This window comes from Triticum urartu, chromosome 6A, assembly GCF_056163025.1.
Source record: "Triticum urartu cultivar PI428250 chromosome 6A, HENAU_Tu73, whole genome shotgun sequence".
Taxonomy (NCBI): Eukaryota; Viridiplantae; Streptophyta; class Magnoliopsida; order Poales; family Poaceae; genus Triticum; species Triticum urartu.
In genome coordinates, this window is record NC_141878.1 from 114,915,486 (window position 1) to 114,926,418 (window position 10,933).

Below are 10,933 nucleotides of genomic sequence, written 5' to 3' on the forward strand. Positions count from 1 at the left end.
ATCAAGGAGGCTAAACCCTAGAAGCTAGCCTATGGTATGATTGTTGTGTATGGAGTTGATTACCTACGGACTACAACCCTCCGGTTTATATAGACACCGGATAGGGTTAGGGTTACACAGAGTCGGTTACAATGGTAGGAGATCTTGAATATCCGCATCGCCAAGCTTGCCTTCCACGCCAAGGAAAGTCCCATCCGGACACAGGACGAAGTCTTCAATCTTGTATCTTCATAATCCAGGAGTCCGGCCGAAGGTATAGTCCGGCTACCCGAACACCCCCTAATCCAGGACTCCCTCAGTAGCCCCTGAACCAGGCTTCAATGACGATGAGTCTGGCACGCAAATTGTCTTCGGCATTGCAAGGCGGGTTCCTCCTCCAAGTCCTTCATAGAAGATTGTAAACACCAAGAGTAGTGTCCGGCTCTGCAAAATAAGCTTCCACATATTGCCATAGAGAGAATAATATTAACACAAATCAAATCTGCTGACGTATTCCGCAGTGCATCATCACACTACAGCCAAGTCCTTTACTCGAATCGTTTTTTGCTTTTCCACCTCAGCATGTTTTGCGAGGCGGTTTCCTTGGCACGTCTTGTCAAAGCAGAGATCGTGTACCCCCTTTACGGGATTCTCATCAATACGGATGTGGGTAATCCAATCGCGCCACTTATCACGGTGCTTGGGAGGCAAGCGAGTTTTACTAGGCAGGTGGGGACGCACAACCGCATCCGCCCATATAAGGGGATAAGGATCCACATTTTTACCTACGCCTTCTTCCTCCTTTGCCTATCCATCTCCTGCGCACTCGAGCTCCAGCGCCCAAGCCCGCACTTCCCACCTCAACCTTCTCCAGTAATGTCCGGAGCGGGAGGCAAGTGGATGGTCTCCTCCGTCATGGAGGGCCATGTCAAAAAGCTAAGGAAGGCTGGATACTTGTCCAAAGACATCGCGCACCGGCTTCCCGAGGAGGGGCAGCTTCTCCCCACCCCAAGGCCCCATGAGAGGGTAGTATTCCTTCCCCACTTCCTCTGCGGACTGGGTTTTCCACTCCACCCATTTGTCCGGGGGCTCATGTTTTACTATGGCCTGGATTTCCACGATCTGGCCCTGAACTTCGTCCTCAACATCTCGGCGTTTATCGTCGTGTGCGAGGCTTTCCTCCGCATCCGCCCCTATTTCGGCCTCTGGCTCAAGACCTTCAACGTCAAGCCCAAGGTGGTGCGCGGCAGCCAGGCGGAGTGCGGAGGCGCCATGGCGGGCAAGATGGCCAACGTCCTATGGTTCGAGGGCTCTTTTGTGGAGACCCTAAAGGGGTGGCAATCCGGGTGGTTTTACATCACCGAGCCACGCGATCCGAAATGGACCACAGCCCCCGAGTTCCGATCCGGACCCCCCACGCGGCTTATGTCCTGGAAAGAGACGGGCCTGTCCTGGGGTGACGAAAAAGAGGTGACCGGATTACAAACATGCATCCAGTCCCTGGTGAACAAGCCGATCAAGCTCGTCAATGTAGTCCAGGTTATGCTCGTCCGCCGGATCCTCCCGTGTCAACAACGGGACTTTAATCTGTGGGAGTTCAACCCGGCGCAGCACCAAACCCTTAGCAGGCTCTTCGACACGATGTACGAAGATGCCTGGAAGGTGCTATTCAAGGGCGCCGAGGCTCCCGCATCCGCTTCCGAGGACCGCGGATACAGATCGCAGCGTCACGCTAGCGAGGTAAGCTATCTTCACCTTTTACAGGATGTTAAGCTTTCTTCATAGTTCGACTCTATGCGGGATCTAAACTCCCTTACCTTTGACAGGCTTGGTGGGCGATACCCGGACCGATTAACTGTCCGGCTCCGCTGCCTGAAGACCCAGCCCCAGCTCTACTAGTGAGGCTGCTGGTTCCGGCGCCTTATGTGGTGTCGGAGAAGAAGGCCAAGAAGAAGAAGACCACGGGGACTCGAAGGAGTGCCCGTAACATGGTGGTGTCGGACTCATCATCCGACGAGTCCGAGACGCCCTCTTCCCGTGAAAATGAGGAGGAGGAAGAAGAAAACTCTCCCCCCCAGCGGAGGGAGGAGAGAAGAGGAAGGCCGCCCCAACGGGGGAGGCCGAGGGGTCTAGGAAAAGGAAGACCCCTCCGCCGGACTACTCTCCCGACGCCGAAAAGGGCGAAGAGGAGTGGCCAAACAGGGCCAAGCGTCCGGCGAAATCGTAAGTTCAGACATCAGAGTAACTCATGATGTTCCTTTGTTGCATAGCTTTCCCTAATGTCGAACGTAATTATGCAGCCCGCCCCAGGCCAAATTCAACGAATCATCGGGCGGCTCCCTGGACTCATCGGACGTGAACTCAGTTCCGCCCGCTGTCTCCCCCCGCACTGCAGACGACGCCGAACTGGCATCACGACAAGCTCCGGGGCAGGAGGAGGTGGTCCCGGAGGAGCCGCAAGGCAACCTCCCGGACTCCAGGAGTGAAGGGGATAAGGCCCCCCAGGGCTCCAAGTCCGGCTTTGTGCCGGACACCACGCCGGAATCTTCCACAGTTCCGGACCGCGGTAAGCGAACTCCTTCCAAGAGGAGCAAGCCTTCTGAGCCGGCGGCCTCCGTCCAACCGGAGGTGCCGGACAATCTGCTGGAGGTGCTTGACGGCGCCTCCATCGACGAGGGGCACCGTACTATTATGAGTACAGTGATCCAGAAGGTTCAGTCCGCCAAGAGCGGACTGACTAAAGCTTGCGCTAGCCTTCTAACAGGCTTCGAGGTAAGTAAAAATATATAAAAATAGTACCGCATAGACAATAGCCCCTGATGCTCTGTTTGGCGTTCGAAAAGAAAAGCCGAATAGAGGATCTAGTAAATTTCGCAGGAGTCTAACAATAAAGAGTCAATATGCGTGTGCAGGCTTCGCTGCTATCCACGGCCGCACTGACTGCGGAGGTGGGTGTCCTGAAACAGGACCTCAAGTGAACCGAGCAAGAGCTCGGCCTTGCCAAGCGGCAGCTCGAGGAAAAAGAAGGTAGGAAATACCTTACAGAAAAGTGCCTATAGAGAGGCGTGATTGCAAAAAATAACAGGATTGCACTGCTTATTATAGGGGCCATGACTGAGGTGGCGACCCTCAAGCAGGAACTGTCCGAGGCCGAAAAGAAAACGGCCGCGGAGCGCACCGAGCGAGAGAAACTTGGGGCTCAGGTCGGCGAGGTGCAGCAAGAGCTTCAGGCTCTCATGAAAAAACATGAGAGTTTGGAGCTTGAGTCAAAGACCCAAGTGTCCGAGCTCGCGGCGGCCCTTGAGACTGCCAAGTCTGCCAAGGCCGAAGCCCAAAAGGCTCTCCAAGAGTTGGAGGAGATGAAGAAGATAGCAGCGGGTAAGGCATTCTTTATGCAAAGCAGAAATATAAAAGTAAACTACTTGTTACTTACCCGAATCCGGAGTTCTCCAGGGGCATTCGCAGATCTTCCCCACAGCGTATCCGACGCCGCCGCATTCTAGCGAGCGGAAGAGGGCAACTCGACGGAGAAGGTGTTCTGGTCTCAGTATGCTGAGGCCGGACACCCTGTGCCCTTGAGCGACCAGCTGAAACAGCTGGTCGAGCTCCACAAGGCGGACGAACAGGCCATGAAGGGCTTCATAGTTCGGCTGTGGCCTGGAGAGGCCCTGCCTGGGAGCTACTTCGGGCTGGTGCGGCGGCTGGTGGAGGCCCGTCCAAGGCTCGAGGTCATCAAGTGCTCCGTCTGCATCGAAGGTGCCCGTCGTGCCCTTGCCCGTGCAAAGGTACACTAGGGTAAGCTGGACGGTGAGAAGCTTGTGAAGGACGGGCCGCCGCCGGGGAAGGAGCATCTCAAGCCCGAGAACTATTACAAGGATGTTCTTGCGGGTGCTCGCCTTGTGGCGGATGAATGTACCAAGGATGTAATTTTTGAATAAACTCGCTCGTTTTTATCCTGTGCACTGAAAACTTGTTCATAGGCGCTTAAGCAATGCTTGTTGAATTTAAAATATTATTTTCTGTGCGGCCGTTTATCAAAAAATTGAGAGATGGCCAGTCGTCGGCTTCTTCCCCCATGCCACTAGTGCTGGGGTGTTCGGTATAAACCTGAGCGCTCTTTTTCCCAAAGTTGGGTCCTTCGAGGGAGGCACTCAGCACAACGAACCAGGATATCAGACTATAATGCTTGAACACTCTCACTTAGCCATAGAACTTTATAATTTTAAATTTCGGTGAAGCCCCTAGTTCGGAAGACCGAGTTCGGGGCGCTATCCACGCCTTGGCCGGACAAATCCGGCTCCTCGCTCAAAGCGGCATAAGTCTTTAGGGACTCGAAAAACCTCTCGAATAGCGACCGGTCTCTCGCCTCATCATGACAGTCAGTTTTAGCTTTCTCCACTGAGGTGCTTAACCCAGCTCAACCGGGGCACAATCGCAGTGGTTCTCCTAGTGCTACCTTAGCCGATATAGAGGAACGTAAGGCACCAAAACATAGGAGCCGGGAAAACCCAACTATTGACCCAAATCATGATTCGGAGCCGATGCATATAGTGCTATAAGTTCGGGGTGCCGCACTTGTGAAAGTGTACGGACTTCTCACACCATATTAAAGGGTACTGAAGCCCCTGGCGTACTTGCCGTACCATAGTGTACGGGTGCAACATGTCATTAATGAACATATATAAAAGAGAGTAATGCAGAAAATAGACAAAAGCTATGCATTGTTTATATAAAGGCTGTTGTCAGAGCAGAACGATACAAGTGGTATTATAAGGTAAAGATATTGGACTATTTAACATGTCCTAGCCAGGAGCAGGCCGTGGAATTGTATTCAAAACAGGTATACTGCTCGTAATAGAGACCACCTGGGGGTTCCATAATGCGGCATGGCTTGTCTGCCTCCCTGGATCTTGCATCTTTTGTGCGGCAGTCGAATTGCCGAACAGGTCGTCCGAAGTATGGAGTCTTGAAAGTAAGAAAAAATTAAAAAAGAATCCGGCAGCCCCTAGTACGTTTTAAGCCGTATTTTGGGTGTTCTGTTATTCTGCCCCTTCCCCTGTGCCTATGGTATTTCAAGGGCGTAGTTATGTATGCGAGGTACTGGTTTCGCTATGTCGCGACAGCTGGGGTTGGGGCCGCATTGCTATGCTTGCTCAGAGTGTGCCAGGCGGTCCTACTGTGGGTTACTCCAGGCGCGCTTGGCAGTGTCTGACTTTTTAATGGCCGGACTGGAGAATTGCCTGAGAAGGCTACTTTGTACCTCCGCTGCGAGAGCCGCCGTATGCTCCTCCGTACGGAGGGAGCGTTCGGTGTTTCCGTTGACCGTAATTACTCCTCGAGGTCCTGGCATCTTGAGCTTGAGATATGCGTAGTGTGGCACCACATTGAATTTTGTGAATGCGGTTCGTCCGAGCAGGGCGTGATAGCCACTGCGAAACGGGACTATATCGAAGATTAACTCTTCGCTTCGGAAATTGTCCGGGGATCCGAAGACCACATCAAGTGTTACTGAGCCTGTACAGTTGGCTTCTACACCTGGTATAATGCCTTTAAAGGTCGTTCTTGTGGGCTTAATCCTTGAGGGATCTATGCCCATTTTCCGCACTATATCCTGATAAAGCAGGTTCAGGCTACTGCCGCCGTCCATGAGGACTCTTGTGAGATGAAATCCGTCCATGATTGGGTCGAGAACCAATGCGGCGAAGCCGCCATGACGGATGCTAGTGGGATGGTCCCTTCGATCAAAAGTGATCGGGCAGGAGGACCATGGGTTGAACTTTGGGGCGACTGGCTCCATCGCGTATATGTCCCGTAGCGCACGCTTCCGCTCCCGCTTGGGAATGTGGGTTGCGTATATCATGTTCACCGTCCGCACTTGTGGGGGAAAGCCCTTCTGTCCATTGTTGTTCGGCGGCTTGGGCTCCTCGTCGTCGCTGTGCAGCCCCTTGTCTCTGTTTTCGGCCCTTAACTTGCCTGCCTGCTTGAACACCCAACAATCCCTGTTAGTGTGATTGGCTGGCCTTTCGGGGGTGCCATGTATCTGGCACAAGCGATCGAGTATTCGGTCCAAACTGGACGGGCCCTGAGTATTCTTTTTGAATGCCTTTTTTCACTGATCGGATTTATAGCCTTTGAATCCGGCATTGACTGCCGTGTCTTCATTGCTGTCGCTGTTAACGTGGCGTTTTTGCTTATTCCGACGTGTCCTTCCACTTTTGTCCTTGGTATCCGAATTACCAGGGTTCTTTGATAAGTTGTTACTGTGAGCTAGCCAGCTGTCTTCTCCCGCGCAAAAGCGGGTCATGAGTGTCGTGAGGGCTGCCATGGATTTCGGCTTTTCCTGTCCCAGGTGTCGGGCAAGCCACTCGTCACGGATGTTATAATTGAAGGCTGCTAGGGCCTCTGCGTCCGGACAGTCGACTATCTGGTTTTTCTTTGTTAGGAACCATGTCCAGAATTGTCTGGCCGATTCTTCTGGCTGCTGAATTATGTGGCTTAAGTCGTCGGCATCCGGCGGTCGCACGTAAGTGCCCTGGAAGTTGTCGAGGAATGCGGCTTCCAGGTCCTCCCAAGAACCGATTGAGTCTGCTGGCAAGCTGTTAAGCCAATGCCGGGCCGGTCCTTTAAGTTTGAGCGGGAGGTATTTGATGGCGTGTAGATCATCGCCGCGTGCCATGTGGATGTGAAGGAAATAATCCTCGATCCATACCGCTGGATCTGTTGTGCCATCGTATGATTCGATGTTTACGGGTTTGAAACCCTCTGGGATTTTATGATCCATTACTTCATTCGTGAAGCATAGCGGGTGTGCGGCGCCTCTGTACTGGGCTATATCATGACGCAGCTCGGAAGAGCTATGTCTGTTGTGTTCGGCCCGGCCGGATTTGTTGTATTCGGAGTGAAGATCATTGTCACATGCAGTAGGGCGCCTGCGCGATCCGTAGATCGATCTTGTTTGTCTTGCCTTATCCTCCAGTATGTCTCGCAGGTCGGGCGCATTTTCCCGTGCCTTAGTTGAGCGGCGTCGGAGCATGGCTTGGGTGGAGGGCCGAGAGGCCTCTCTGTCGCGGCCACGAGGTGGCCGATCTGCCATGTCATGCGCGGGTGATGTAGGTGCTTCCTTCTTTGATCGGGGTAGCGGCCTGCGCTTCGGGTAACTCTTGGAGGGGCGTTCGAGCTTATACTCTTCGGCCGCAAGGACTTCAGTCCATCTGTCAGCTAGCAAATCTTGGGCAGCTCTAAGCTGTTGCTGCTTTTTCTTGAGGCTGCTTGCCGTGGCTAAAAGCCTGCGTTTAAAACGCTCTTGTTCGGCGGGGTCTGATGGTATGACGAATTCGTCGTCATCGAGGCTTGCCTCGTGTTTGGAGGGAGGCGTATAGTTATCATCCTCGACCTCTCGGTCTGCCGCTCTCTCACGAGGGCTGGCTTCTCCATCTTCCTATGACGAATCTTGCTGAGGTGGGTGTTCTTCGGCGCTATCCGGGGTAGTATTATCTCCCGTGCCGGAATCACCATTTTTGTTTTGGCGGGATTTAGAGCGGCGCCGCTGACGCCGGCACTTTGGCTGTTTCTTAGGGGCATCATCCCCCACTGTTCCATCGCCATCTCCATCTTTTGGAGTGTCCACCATATATATGTCATATGACGAGGTGGCCTTCCAGCGCCCTACAGGTGCTGGTTCCTGTTCGTCTCCTACATCGTCGTCCATGCTGTCGATGTCTTCAGAGCTGAAGTCAAGCATGTCGGTTAGATCGTCGACAGTGGCTACAAAGTGGGTGGTGGGTGGGCTTTGAATTTCCTCATCGTCCATATTCCACCCTCGCTGGCCGTAGTCCGGCCAGGGCTCTCCTGATAAAGAGAGAGACTTAAGAGAATTCAGGATGTCACCAAAAGGCGAATGCTGAAAGATGTCTGTGGCGGTGAACTCCATTATCGGCGCCCAATCGGATTCGATTGGCAGGGGCGCGGGGGGTTCAGAGTCCGGGGAGGAGTCCGGATCCTTGGAGTCACGGGTAGTGCAGAGTGCGGGGCTAGCGTTCGGCTCGATCGCCTCTGAGATTGCAGCCCCTGAGGCAGCGTCCAACCACTGATCCTCGATCGGCGTAGTAAGCTCCGAGTCAATGGTCGAAAACGATGTGTATGCGGCCTCCAAGGCGCTGTTCGGCGGCAGAGCTATATCATGCCCATCGAGACAGTGCGGCGCGCTTGGCTGTGGCTCGAATCCGTCGAAGATCAAGTCCCCGTGGATGTCAGCCGTGTAGTTTAGGCTTCCAAACCTGACCTGATGGCCAGGGGCGTAGCTTTCGATCCGCTCCAGGTGGCCGAGCGAATTGGCCCGCAGAGCGAAGCCGCCGAAGACGAAGATCTGTCCGGGGAGCAAAGTCTCACCCTGGACTGCATCGTTGTTGATGATCAAAGGAGCCATCGGGCCTAAAGGCGACGACACAGAGGAACTCTCAATGAAAGCACCAATGTCGGTGTCAAAACCGGCGGATCTCGGGTAGGGGGTCCCAAACTGTGCGTCTAGGCCGGATGGTAACAGGAGGTAGGGAACACGATGTTTTACCCAGGTTCGGGCCCTCTTGATGGAGGTAAAACCCTACGTCCTGCTTGATTAATATTGATGATATGGGTAGTACAATAGTAGATCTACCACGAGATCAAGGAGGCTAGACCCTAGAAGCTAGCCTATGGTATGATTGTTGTGTATGGAGTTGATTGCCTACGGACTACAACCCTCCGGTTTATATAGACACCGGATAGGGTTAGGGTTACACAGAGTCGGTTACAATGGTAGGATATCTTGAATATCCGCATCGCCAAGCTTGTCTTCCACGCCAAGGAAAGTCCCATCCGGACACAGGACGAAGTCTTCAATCTTGTATCTTCATAGTCCAGGAGTCCGGCCGAAGGTATAGTCCGGCTACCCGAACACCCCCTAATCCAGGACTCCCTCATCCACCAATTTAGTTTAGAATTTTATGAGTTCCATAAGTATAAGTTTGATACAGATTACGACAGACTGTTCTATTTTTGACAGATTTTGTTTTCTATGTGTTGTTTGCTTATTTTGATGAATCTATGAGTAGTATCGAAGGGTATGAACCATAGAGAAGTTGGAATACAGTAGATGTTACACCAATATGAATTTATAATGAGTTCATTACAGTACCTTATTACGGTGATTTTCTTTCTTATACTAACGGAGCTTACGAGTTTTCTGTGAAGTTTTGTGTTGTGAAGTTTTCAAGTTTTGGGTAAAGATTCGATGGACTATGGAATAAGGAGTGGCAAGAGCCTAAGCTTGGGGATGCTCAAGGCACCCCAAGGTAATATTCAAGGACAACCAAGAGCCTAAGATTGGGGATGCCCCGGAAGGCATCCCCTCCTTCGTCTTTGCTCATCGGTAACTTTACTTGGAGCTATATTTTTATTCACCACATGATATGTGTTTTTCTTGGAGCGTCATTTTATTTTATTTTGTTTTGCTTGCTATTTAAATAAAGTACCAAGATCTGAAATTCTTAAATGTTAGAGAGTCTTCACACAGTTGCATAATTATTCGACTACTCATTGAGCTTCACTTATATCTTTCGGAGTAGTTTATTGTTGCTCTAGTACTTCACTTATATCTTTTTAGAGCACGGCGGTGGATTTATTTTGTAGAAATTGTTGAACTCTCATGCTTCACTTATATTATTTTGAGAGTCCTAAACAGCATGGTAGTTTGCTTTCGTTATGAAACTAGTCCTAATATGATGGGCATCCAAGAGGGATATAATAAAAACTTTCATATAAAGTGCATTGAATACTATGAGAAGTTTGATACTTGACGATTTATTTGAGATATGAAGATGGTGATATTAGAGTCATGCTAGTTGAGTAGTTGTGAATTTGAGAAATACTTGTGTTGAAGTTTGTGATTCCCGTAGCATGCACGTATGGTGAACCGTTATGTGATGAAGTCGGAGCATGATTTATTTATTGATTGCCTTCCTTATGAGTGGCGGTCGGGGACGAGCGATGGTCTTTTCCTACCAATCTATCCCCCTAGGAGCATGCGCGTAGTACTTTGTTTCGATAATTAATAGATTTTTGCAATAAGTATGTGAGTTCTTTATGACTAATGTTGAGTCCATGGATTATACGCACTCTCACCCTTCCACCATGCCAGCCTCTCTAGTACCGCGCAACCTTCGCTGGTGCATCCAAACCCCGTGATATGATACGCTCTTTCACACATAAACCTCCTTATATCTTCCTCAAAACAGCCACCATACCTACCTATTATGGCATTTCCATAGCCATTCCGAGATATATTGCCATGCAACTTTTCACCGTTCTGTTCATCATGACACACATCATCATTGTCATATTGCTTTGCATGATCATGTAGTTTACATCGTATTTGTGGCAAAGCCACCGTTCATAATTTTTCATACATGTCACTCTTGATTCATTGCAATCCCGGTACACCGCCGGAGGCATTCATATAGAGTCATACTTTGTTCTAGTATCGAGTTGTAATCATTGAGTTGTAAATAAATAGAAGTGTGATGATCATCATTTTCTAGAGCATTGTACCAAGTGAGGAATAAAAAAAAGAGAAGCCCCCCCCAAAAAAAGAGAAAGGCCATAAAAAAGAGAAGTCCAAAAAATGAGAGAAAAAGAGAGAAGGGACAATGCTACTATCCTTTGCCACACTTGTGCTTCAAAGTAGCACCATAATCCTCATGATAGAGAGTCTCTTGTTTTTTCACTTTCATATATTAGTGGGAATTTTTCATTATAGAACTTGGATTGTGTATTCCAACAATGGGCCTCCTCAAGTGCCCTAGGTCTTCGTGAGCAAGCAAGTTGGATGCAGACCTACTTAGTTTCTTTTGTTGAGCTTTCATACATTTATAGCTCTAGTGCATCCGTTGCATGGCAATCCCTACTCCTTGCATTAACA